Source organism: Bison bison, unplaced genomic scaffold, assembly GCF_000754665.1.
Source record: "Bison bison bison isolate TAMUID 2011002044 unplaced genomic scaffold, Bison_UMD1.0 scf7180017864452, whole genome shotgun sequence".
In the NCBI taxonomy this organism is placed as follows: Eukaryota; Metazoa; Chordata; class Mammalia; order Artiodactyla; family Bovidae; genus Bison; species Bison bison.
The window spans coordinates 1,318,786-1,331,069 of NW_011495014.1; the positions used below are offsets into that span (position 1 = coordinate 1,318,786).

At 37.9% G+C, this 12,284-nt stretch overlaps 1 long non-coding RNA gene across 5 annotated transcripts in view; it reads right to left on the reverse strand.

Annotated features, from left to right (window-relative positions):
• LOC105002365 overlaps positions 1-12,284 on the reverse strand; it is a 574,024-nt gene that overhangs the window by 96,421 nt on the left and 465,319 nt on the right. For 3 of the 5 annotated variants that reach the window (XR_826946.1, XR_826941.1, XR_826942.1), the window contains one exon: positions 8,761-8,823. The exons of the other annotated variants lie outside the window; for them this stretch is intronic. This is a non-coding gene — a long non-coding RNA (uncharacterized LOC105002365). The remainder of the gene's footprint in view (positions 1-8,760; positions 8,824-12,284) is intronic. 5 annotated transcript variants of the gene reach the window in all.

A 12,284-nucleotide genomic window follows, 5' to 3' on the forward strand; every position in this document is an offset into this window, starting at 1 on the left:
AGTTCTTTTCTATTAGGTCAGACAGTATTGAGATTTGCTAAAATATAAAACTATGCCATCACCTCATTAACTTGTTTTGAAAAATGTAATTATTTTCTTTTAAAAGGAAACTATTTCTTTTTAATATATAATGACTTTATTCCTCCTAAAACTAAACAAAAATGTTATACATCTTTCAATTTTAATATCTAATATGAAAAAATTCATAAATACAATTCACACAATAAAAAGCCCTTTGGGAGGCTTCAATAATTTTTAAGAGGGTAAAGAGATAAAAATGTCTGACAGCCACTATCTCAGAGGCATCAGAATTCAAGTGTTTCTGAATAAGTAATCAGTCTTTTAATAACAGAGTAAAAGTGACCAAAGATTCTTGGTTTCTAAGTTTCTATGAGATGTTGTCTGGGAGATATGGGGGTTTAGATATTTACTTGATTTGATGTACAGTGACCCATCTGGCACGTGAGGGTCTCCCTTCAGGGTCTGGACTCTCCCCACCCTGGATTGGCTTTGAGCTTGGGAGTAAACCTTGAGAGAGAACACTAGTGAGGATCATACTGTTCACCTACATTTCCACCTCTAGAATAACCCAGTGATGAAAGTGCCCTATGCTAAAGTCTTTGACTGTGTGGATCACAACAAACTGTGGGAAATTCTTTAAGAGACAGGAATAACAGACAATCTTACCTATCTCCTGAGAAATCTTTATGTGGGTCAAGAAGCAACAGTTAGAACCGGACTTGGAACAACTAACTGGTTCAAAATTGGGAAAGGAATACATAAAGGCTATAAATTGTCACCCTGCTTATTTAACTTCTATGCAGAGTACATCATGTGAAATGCCAGGCTGGATGAAGCACAAGCTGGAATCAAGAGAGAGAGAGAGAAATTGCCGGGAGAAATATCAACAACTTCAGATATGCAGGTGATACCATCCTAATGGCAGAAAGAGAAGAGGAACTAAAGAGCCTCTTGATAAGGGTGAAAGAGGAGCGTGAAAAGACTGGCTTGAAACTCAACATCAGAAAAGATCATGGCATCTAGCCCCATCACTTCCTGGCAAATACAAGGGGAAAAGTGGAAGCAGTGACAGATTTTATTTTCTTGGATTCCAAAATCACTGTGGATGGTGATTGCAGCCATGAAATTAAAAGATGCTTGCTCATTGGAAGAAAAGCTGTGACCAACATAGACAGCATATTATAAAGCAGAGATACACTTTGCCAATGAAGGTCCATATAGTCAAGGCTAAGGTTTTTCCAGTAGTCATGTACAGATGTGAGAGTTGGACCATAAAGAAGGCTGAGCACCAAAGAAGAGATGCTTTCGAACTGTGGTGTTGGAGAAGACTCCCGAACATCCCTTGGACTTCAAGGAGATCAAACTAGTCAATCCTAAAGGAAATCATCCCTGAATATTCATTGGAAGGACTGACATTGAAGTTAAAGCTTCAGTACTTTGGCCACCTGATGTGAAGAGCTGACTCACTGGAAAAGACCCTGATGCTGGAAAAGATCGAAGGCAAAAGGAGAAGCAGGTGGCAGAGGATGAGCTGATTGGATGGCATCACTGACTCAATGGACATGAATTTAAGCAAATTCCTGGAGACAGTGGAGGACAGAGGAGGCTAGCATGCTGAAGTCCATGGGGTCGCAGAGAGTTGGACATGACTAAGCATCTGAACAACAATAGCAACAACAGAAGTGCCCTGCAGCAGGCATGATCGGATTAAATGAAAAACTTAGGATAAATGCAAGGAAAATCTGTTGATATTAGTGAGAAATATTACATTTTAAAATATTATCTTTAGGTAACTGATTGAAGCTTTATCACTTAATGTATCAAATACAAACATTCTCTGTCAATATTTCACTGGTCTGCAGTTTATAGGAAACAATAAACAATACTGTTAAGCTTTATCTTTGGAGCAAAAAGATTTATGAGGATGGAAAATCTCAGTATAAGTTTGGCTAATTGAGATGAATTCCAACTAAATGTATGAAAATAAATTTAGAATGGAAATACTTTCAAATAAAATATTAAAAGATGAAATTTTAATGCTTTGGAATATACTTCATATTTCCAGCTAACCCATAATGGACTTTTATATATATATATATGTATATATATATATATATATATATATTACTGGACTTACTAAATGAAAGCAAAACTCTTGCTTTGCAATTTTGAATGAGTTGTTTAGTTTTCTAGTTAACACTACTATCAAATAAGGAGAGTACATCAATAATCATCAGTTTTAACATAAGTAGGTTTCTTAAGTATATTTTGTTCTCAGGTAATAAAACATGTCACCCGCTGCCTTATAATTCTTTTTGTTTACCCTTTAAACTATTTTTACTATAAGGTTCAAAGGCAAGATTCATCACAATCTTAGCTCAATCATCACAAAATGGTGAATGGCGACATCAGTTCAGTGACATTTTATAGAAGACCTCAACAATATTATAGAAAACTACAGTATTTCAGGCAAGAGTAGAATTTTTACCTTTAAAGAATTTAGATTTTTTAGTAAAAAAATTTTTTGACTCACTAACTCATTGAGTATGTTCTTCCCCACATTGTGCTGGGCTCTCTTGGGGGTGGTGGGAGTGGAGTAGAGATGGAGGTGAGGGATAGAGGTAATTCTTGGGCCAGTTCAATTTTTGCTTATCTGGTTCACTAATATTTGTGTCACATGATTTAAGAACTCGTTTTTTGCTACTTCTGGGTTTTATACAATTTTAAACAACTCTTTCTTAAATTTTCTGGTTCCCTAAGCAGTGGGATAAAAACTTTGTCAAAGAGCATGCTAATTCAAAGCCATAGACTTATAGCTTATCTACCATGCTACTATATTTTAAGTAGCCAATTATTATTTAAAATTACGGTTTCAGTGGCATTAAGGAAGCATAGGAGTCACGAACTCTGTATGATTACAAAGAACTGGGATTCTCATTAAAGGACATAGAAAGTTAATTAAAAGCTAATTAAATGAAAATTTTCAAATATCTGATATTCTCTACTTATTCAGTACATCTGGAGAATTGTAAACTGTGATCAATGACAAGTAAAAGACACAAGTCTTTCTCTTGGAATAATCTCAGCCTCTTTGAGAAAAAGGGTCAAATGTTTATATAATATAATCCACTCACATCACATCAAAAAGAGGAAGAAATACTCAGTCTGTGATGTATTGTACAGATTCATTAACTTCAGAGAAGCTGTGCAGGGAATTCTCTAATACAAATGGAATTTATATTTACATTACAGTACATCAATACTGTAGCATACATCAAAGCTTGTGATTATTATGCAAAGATTCCAAGTAAATAAGTACTGGTAATACAATTAACATCTGAGAAGAGTAATTAGTAAACTTCTTTTTCTCTTTTACACAAAACAGATTTCTTATTTTCAATAAAAGCAACATAGAATATTGGGCTTCTCTGACAGCTCAGTTGGTAAAGAATCCGCGGGAATTGCAGGAGACCCTGGTTCGATTCCTGGGTTAGGAAGATCCCCTGGAGGAGGGATAGGCTACGCATTCTAGTATTCTTGGGCTTCCTCTGTGGCTCAGCTGCTAAAGAATCTGCCTGAAATGAGGGAGACCTGGGTTTGATCCCTGGGTTTGGAAGATCCTCTGGAGAAGGGAAAGGTTACCCACTCCAGTATTCTGGCCTGGGGAATTCCATGGACTATACAGTCCATGGGGTTGCAAAGAGTCAGACACGACTGAGCAACTTTCACTCACTCAGAATACTACATCCAAGGGTAATATATCCATGAAGAAGGCAATCAAAATATCAAAAAAGAATTTACCATTATCAAAAGATAAGGCATATAAGTCTACCCCCAAAGGGATGAGAAGTTGAAAATAATGTAACTCATATGACAAACCCACCCTGGCCTGCCCTCAGCTACGCTGGTAGCTCAGCTAGTAAAGAATGCACCTGTGATGCAGGAGACCCCAGTTGGATGCCTGAGTCAGGAAGATCCACTGGAGAAGAGATAGGCTACCCATTCCAGTATTCTTGGGCTTCCCTGGTGGCCCAGATGGTAAAGAATTTGCCTGCAATGTGGGAGACCTGGGTTTGATCCCTGTGTTGGGAAGATTGCCGGGAGAAGGGAACAGCTACCCACTCTAGTATTCTGGCCTGGAGAATTCCATGGACTATACAGTCCCTGGTGTCACAAAGAACCTCTATTTTACTATAGGACTGAATTTCATCTGTCTACAGGACCAGGGAAGGGTGTGTGTGTGTGTGGTTGTCTCTCCCTGGAAGCTGTCAGCCCTGAGATGTGTCAGTCACCAGTAGATCTCTGAGAATGTACTGATTCCCTCTTCTGCCCTGAGTAGGATCTTTCAAGTCTTGAAACCTTGGCTTGGGCCCTGGCACTATGCAAAGCTTTCCCCGATTTTCTCCTCCCTCCCCCATTTTGACTTCTGATTCTTGTCCTACCAATTCCCAGCTGCCTCCTAGATTCTAGTTCCCATAGGTTGTTGCTCATGCAGAAAACACACACTGTTATACTTCCCTTAAGATACACCTGTCGCTTTCTGACAAGGGATGAATTCTAATTTATACTGTCGTTTTCTGCTTCTGCCTTTGTCCACAAAAATAATTTCTACAATGGAGAATGATCAAAGGCAGTACAGACAGTGAGAGACACAAACTCTCCCTTTTCTGCAACGCTTCAGCTGCTCACAAACTGTCTCCCTTTCTTTTGCTTTAACTGTACATAAACCTGCTGAATCCTTTTCTGTTGTCCTTAGCTCCTCCAAGTAGGAGCTATGATCCTATACGAAAACTTCCTGGTTGCATGAAATAAATTGTCTGTAACTCTGCATTTGCTCCAGCACATAAACTAAATTGTCTGTAACAAGAGTGTATTTTCAATGATGAATCACACCTGCAGAGCACTTTGTGATTGAAATGACAGTGAGAAGAGGGAGAAGGAGAGAGAGGGCAAGGTGTGGAGGGGGGGTGGAGAGAAAGAGAGAGACAGAGAATGCTCAACAATAACAATGTATGCTCAGTTGCTCAGTCGTGTCTGACTCTGCAACCCAATGGATTGTAGCTCACCAGGCTTGGACTGCAGCCCATCAGGCTTCTTTGTGCATGGAATTTTCTAGGCAGGAATACTGGAGCAGGTTGCCATTTCCTCTTCCAGTGGATCTTCCCAACCCAGGGATTGAACCAGAGTCTCTTGTGTCTCCTGCATTATCAGCAGGCAGATTCTTTACCACTGAGCCACGTGAGAAGCCCCAACAATAACAAAGCACAAACAGAAAGTTAATCTCACAGGATGGCTCCAGTGAGGATGGCTCTTCAACACATCTTCCAAGTGGATGGTGTATTCTTCACTCCCCCTCTCTAGAGTAACTTTTAGAATAATGTGCTCCCAGTACACAAAAGGCAGGGACTGCCATTTCAGAAAGCCCCATACAATACACTTGGTCAAAAATAGCCAGAAGTTTAAGAATGGCAATATGGAGGGTAAATGGGCAGCAGAGAAATTTTCTCTAGAAGGAAATTTAAATAATACTACTCCAGTGCATCATTTCCAAAACCAAAGTGTGTCTGTAACAGCACTGCATATACTTATTGGGTAAGTGGGAGAATGAGTAAGTGAGCAAGTGAAGGGGCTGAGAGCCAAGAATTCCCAGGAATTCTGTGTACTGTCCTTGGAATTCTTCCTTAGTGACTATGCCACTGTGTATAACAGCCTTTTTATTTTTGTTGTTGAACTGCACAACAGGGATTCACTTCATGGATACCCTGCAAGTTGAATGATCTGAGTTGTTTAATGCAAGTGGTGTCTGAGAGTGATTGAGTTTAGTATCACTTCAGTTCAGTTCAGTCGCTCAGTCATGTCTGACCCCATGAACCTCAGCACGCCAGGCCTCCCTGTCCATCACCAACTCCTGGAGTTCACCCAAACTCATGTCCATCGAGTCGGTGATGCCATCCAGCCATCTCATCCTCTCGTCCCCTTCTCCTCCTGCCCCCAATCTCTCCCTGCATCAGGGTCTTTTCCAATGAGTCAACTCTTCGCATGAGGTGGCCAAAGTATTGAAGTTTCAGCCTCAGCATCAGTCCTTCCAATGAACACCCAGGGCTGGTCTCCTTTAGGATGGACTGGTTGGATCTCCTTGCAGTCCAAGGGACTCTCAAGAGTCTTCTCCAACACCACAGTTCAAAAGCATCAATTCTTCAGCACTCAGCTTTCTTCACAGTCCAACTCTCACATCCATACATGACTACTGGAAAAACCATAGCCTTGACTAGATGGACCTTTGTTGGCAAAGTAATATCTCTGCTTTTTAATATGCTATCTAGTTTGGTCAGAACTTTCCTATAGTATCATTTATAGTCATCCAAATAGAAATTGAGAATAATTTCCAGTATCCAGATGTCAGCCATGATGTAGGTGAACTATTCAGATAATTGCATTGTTTATTCAGATGTTTTAGCTGGTTATCTCCATAATATACCCTCTACCAGCAAAAAACAAATAAGTGAGTAAATTAATAAGTAGCTCATATAAAACCACAAAAATAAACAAAAAGTAATTTTACCACTAAAAAGCTAATTCCTAAATAGCAAATGTTGAGATAAAACAAGTACCATTTTTATCAAAATGGCCTATCCTGATATATCGTCAGAGTTGCATTCATAATTAAAAAAACTCATTAAAAAAATCACATTTTAACCACAATGTCAGAATGGAAAAGGAAAATAGGTGCTAGAAGTTTAGGCTTGGAGAAATACTGTTGGTTTTCATTCATGAGTTTCAGTATGCAGTTGTATTGACAGTACAATTCATCTGGCAAAGCGAGAGCAGAAGTACAGCTCACTTTGGCCAAGCACTGTGGCTACTTCCCATTCACCAAGGAAACTGTCAAGCAGACACCTTACACGTTCTCATCACCTTTATCACTCACTGTTCTGATAAGAACCAGGTCTCTCAAACAGAGCGGATTTGCACAGTGTTCCTTTATAGGTAAGAGGTAGGGAATAGGATTCTAACAAATAGTGATCACAGAAATGAATCTCATTCTTTTAGATTCAATAAGTTTATATTAAATTAATTATGTGACATGAACTTGAGTGCAAAAAACATATTTGTAATCACGTAGTGTTTAAGGAAATGGCAACCTACTCCAGTGTTCTTGCCTGGAGAATCCCAGGGATGGGGGAGCCTGGTGGGCTGCCATCTATAGGGTCACACAGAGTCAGACACGACTGAAGTGACTTAGCAGCAGCAGCAGTGTTTAATATTACTCTTATAGTACACCAAGAAGAAATTCACTGGATCTGCCTGTATATCAAATGTTACATTATTTGATAAAATAACTAAAGTAGCAAAACATATGTCATTTAAAAAAATACCTCAAAATGGTGCAACTAGAGATTAATATACTAAGTGAAGTCATAAAGAGAGAGACAAATACCATATGATATTACTTATATGTGCAATCTAAAAATGAACCAATCTATGAAACAGAAACAGAGAACAGAGATTCACAGACACAGAGAACAGACTTCTAGTTGCCAAGAAGGAAAGGATTAGGGAAGGGATGGAGTGGGAGGCTGGGGTTAGCACGTGCAAACTACTATATACAGAATGGATAAACAATAGGTCCTACTATACAGCACAAAGAACTATATTCAATATCCTGTGATAAACCATCATGGACAAGAATTTAAAAGTGTGTGTGTGTGTGTATATACATACATACATACATATATATATATATTTGAATTGCTTTGCTATACAGCATAAATTAACACAACACTGTAAAGCAACCATACTTCTATTTAAAAAAAAATCCCTAAACCAACATATACACACACACACAGGATGTGGGTCACACACACACAAACACACACACAGATGAGGTCACTCCCAACAGGAAGTGATACTTTTTTTCTAGAGTTTGAAATGGAGACCACCTTACCCTTCAACCAAAAAACATTAGTTAAAGCAAAGTTATGGAGCCTGGTATAATTTCAGACTTCCTCTGAGTAGGGATGCTTTGACAGTGAAAATCTATATATGTATACATGTGAAAACATGCTTGAAAGATGTATAACACAGATAACAGATTTGTTGGGATGATGAAATTGTGTTTTCTGATGTATTTTCCACACACTATACAATTTTTATGTCATAACAATAATTAATTATAAAATGAATTGGAATTCATTTTTAATTTCCCAGTTCAATTAGTCCTCTTTCCAAGAAAACTTTCATAATATCTTATTTATATCTTATTTTTGGAATTTGTGCATGTTCTAGAGTTACAGTTTCCAGTTTGCTTATAATAAGCTAATAAGCTGTGCATTAATTTGGTCCTAGATTTTGGGGATGGGTATAAGAATTTGTAAGTAAATTCTGGATGTTGTTAATAATACGTCTTTTAACTAAAATTTGGGAATGCAAATACTTGTTTTACTATTCTGCTCAGAAAGGATAACAATTGCCATGTGCATATGTGCAAAAATCATGGAGCTTCCTTCTCCAATGACTAACTTTTATCTAATATTTTCACATGGGCATTCTTTATTCTAAATGGTCACTAATTTCACCCTTTGATGTAGTATTTTTTTTTTTACAGAAAATTATCAATTTGTTATTTAAACAAATTTAACTCTCAATCTACTACTTTCTTAAATCTTTGTTACTAGAGATGGGTCATTCCCATCAGGAAGTACTACTTTCTTCTAGAGTTTGCAATGGAGACAACCTTACCCTTCAACCATGCAATCTTCATGGCTCAGAGAAACCCATCTGCAATAGAAACCACAACAGGATCTGGAAGAACAACAAAAGGGAAGGGACCTTGATGCAAGTCCAAGCTTTTCCAAGTAAGCACAGAGTAATCTAATTTGTTAGAGATTAATTTGATGTAGCTAGTGAGCTTGTACACAGCCACATTCAGGTTAAAAGTTATATACAACGACCACGTGCTTCAACATTTGAAAATCAGTTAATATAATTATCAACAGCCTAAAATAGAAAAATCACATCATCATATCAGCAGATATAGAAAAAACCATTTGATAAAATGCATGTTCCATTCATGATTAAAACTCTCAGGAAACAAGGATTAGAGGGGAATTTCCTTAACTTATAAACAATACCCACAAAAATCCTACATCTAAACATTATATTTAATGGTGAGAAACTTGAAGTTTTCTCACTAAGATCAGGTACAAGACAGGGTGCCCCCTTTTACCTCTCCTCTTCAACACTGTATTAGAAGTTCTAGGGAGAAGGCAATGGCACCCCACTCCAGTACTCTTGCCTGGAAAATCCCATGGATGGAGGAGCCTGGTGGGCTGCAGTCCATGGGGTCGCTAAAAGTTGGACACGACTGAGCGACTTCCCATTCACTTTTCACTTTTATGTATTGGAGAAGGAAATGGCAACCCACTCCAGTGTTCTTGCCTGGAGAATCCCAGGGACGGGGAGCCTGGTGGGCTGCCGTCTATAGGGTCGCACATCGCACAGAGTCGTACATGACTGAAGCGACTTAGCAGCAGTAGTAGTAGTAGCTAATGCAATAAGATAAGTAAAGGAAATAAAAGGTACACATATTTGAATAGAATAAATAAAAATGTCTTTGTTGTCAGATGACGTGATCAACTATACAGATAATTTAAAAGAACTGACAAAAAATCTCCCAGAACTAATAATGATTATAGCAAGTTTGTAGGATAGGATGTAATTACATAAAAAGTAATTTCATTCCTATATACCAACAGTGAACAAGTGGAATTTGAAACAGGCCAGATGATACAAAAGGCTAAATACAACTTGACTGAATCTCTATAATATTCTGGAAAAGGTAAAACAATAGAGAAATTAAATCTGTGTTTGTCAGAGGCTGAGAGTGGAAGAAAAAGACTGAGTACAAAGGGACAAGGAACCTACTGGCATGATGGACATATTCTGGGTCTTGATTTTGGTGGTGATTAGTTTGATACATCAGTATCAATCAAATTTAACATTTGAAAGGAGTGAATATATCATGTTTCAATAAACATTCCTTAAAAAACAGTACTGTTTACATTAGCACTACAAATATGAAATATTTAGGAATTTGTAACAAAATATATGCAAGATCTAAGTGAGGAAAACAATAATACTCTGATTAACAAAGTCAAAGAACTAAATTCATGGAGAGGTAATACATGTTCATACTTAATATCATCAAAATATCAGCCCTTCCCAAATTTATCTATAAATTCAATTGCAATCCCAATCAAAATTGCAGAAAATTATTCTATAGGTATTAACAAACTGATTCTTAACTTATATGAGATGCAAAAGACCCAGAATAGCTAACACAATATTCAAGGGAAGAACCAAGTCAGAAGGCTGATATTACTTGATTTCAAGACTTAAGACAAAGCTGCAATAATTAAGACAGTGTGGTGTTAGCAAAAGAATAGACAAATAGATACATGGAACAGAAGAGACAGCCCAGACCCCATACAGATCTTTGACAAAGAAGCAAAGGAAATACAATGACGCTGCTGCTGCTGCTAAGTCACTTCAATCGTGTCTGACTCTGTGTGATCCCATATAGTCGGCAGACCACCAGGGTCCCAAGTCCCTGGGATTCTCCAGGCAAGAACACTGGAGTGGGTTGCCATTTCCTTCTCCAATGCAAGAAAGTGAAAAGTGAAAGTGAAGTCGGTCAGTTGTGTCCGACCCTCAGCGACCCCATGGACTGCAGCTAGTTTTTTTCAACAAATGTTGATTGAACAACTGGACATCCATATGCAAAAACACAAATCTAGACACAGACATTATACCCTTCACAAAAGTTAATTCAAAATGGATCACAGACCTCAATGTAATACATAAAATTATCAAATGCCTAGAAGGTAACTCCTAACATATTTTAAGGTGAAAATCTAAATGACCTTGTGTATACTGATGACTTTTTAGATATATCACCAGAGGTATGATCCATGAAAGAAATAATTGATAAGCTGGGCTTCATAAAAATTAAAAACTTCTGCTCTGCAAAAAGACACTGCCAGGAGATTGAGAAGACAAGTCACAGACAGTGAAAAAATATTTGACAAAGTCTATTAGATAAAGGTCTATTATCCAAAATACATAAAGAAATCCTAAAACACTCTAAAATAAGAATAAACATCCTGACTTTAAAAAAATAGTCCAAAGACCTTAACAGACACCTCACCAAAGAAGAAATATGGATGGAAACTAAACATATGAAAAGATGCTCTACATCATATGTCATCTGGGAAATGTAAGTTAAAACAACAGTCAGGATTCACTAAGATGTATTAGAATGGCCCAAATCCAGAACACCAACATCACCGAATCCTGGTGAAGATGGGGAGCAATGGTAACTGTCATTAACTGCTGATGGAAATGTAAAATTTCCAGAGACTTTGGAAGACTCTTTGGTACAGAGACCTTGGAAGACAACTCGGCAGTTTCTAAACAAGTTCTTATCATATGGTTCAGCAATCACACTCCTTGTTATTTACCAAAAGTAGCTGAAAAATTTGTGCATGAAAAACTTGCACAAAGATGTTTACAGCACCTTTATTCATAATTGCCCAAACTTGGAAGCAACCAAGACATCTGTCAGTTGGTGAATGGATCAATAAACTATGGTACATCCAGACAATGAAATACTATTTAGCATTAAAAAACAAATTAGCAACCAAGCAGTGAAAAGTCACAGAAAAGCATTACATGGATATTAATTAAGAGAAAGAAGCCAACCTGAAAAGGCTGCATGCTGTATAATTCGAACTATATGACATTCTAGAAAAGGCAAAACTATGGAGATAGTGTCAGACTTTATTTTTTTGGGCTCCAAAATCACTGCAGATGGTGACTGCAGCCAGGAAATTAAAAGATGCTTACTCCTTGGAAGGAGGGTTATGACCAACCTAGATAGCATATTAAAAAGCAGAGACATTACTTTGCCATGGTTTTTCCTGTGGTTATGTATGAATGTGACAGTTGGACTGTGAAGAAGGCTGAGTGCCGAAGAATTGATGCTTTTGAACTGTGGTGTTTGAGAAGACTCTTGAGAGTCCCTTGGACTGCAAGGAGATCCAACCAGTCCATTCTGAAGGAGATCAGCCCTGGGATTTCTTTGGAAGGCATGATGCTAAAGCTGAAACTCCAGTACTTTGGCCACCTCATGCGAAGAGTTGACTCATTGGAAAAGACTCTGATGCTGGGAGGGATTGAGGGCAGGAGGAGAAGGGGACAACAGA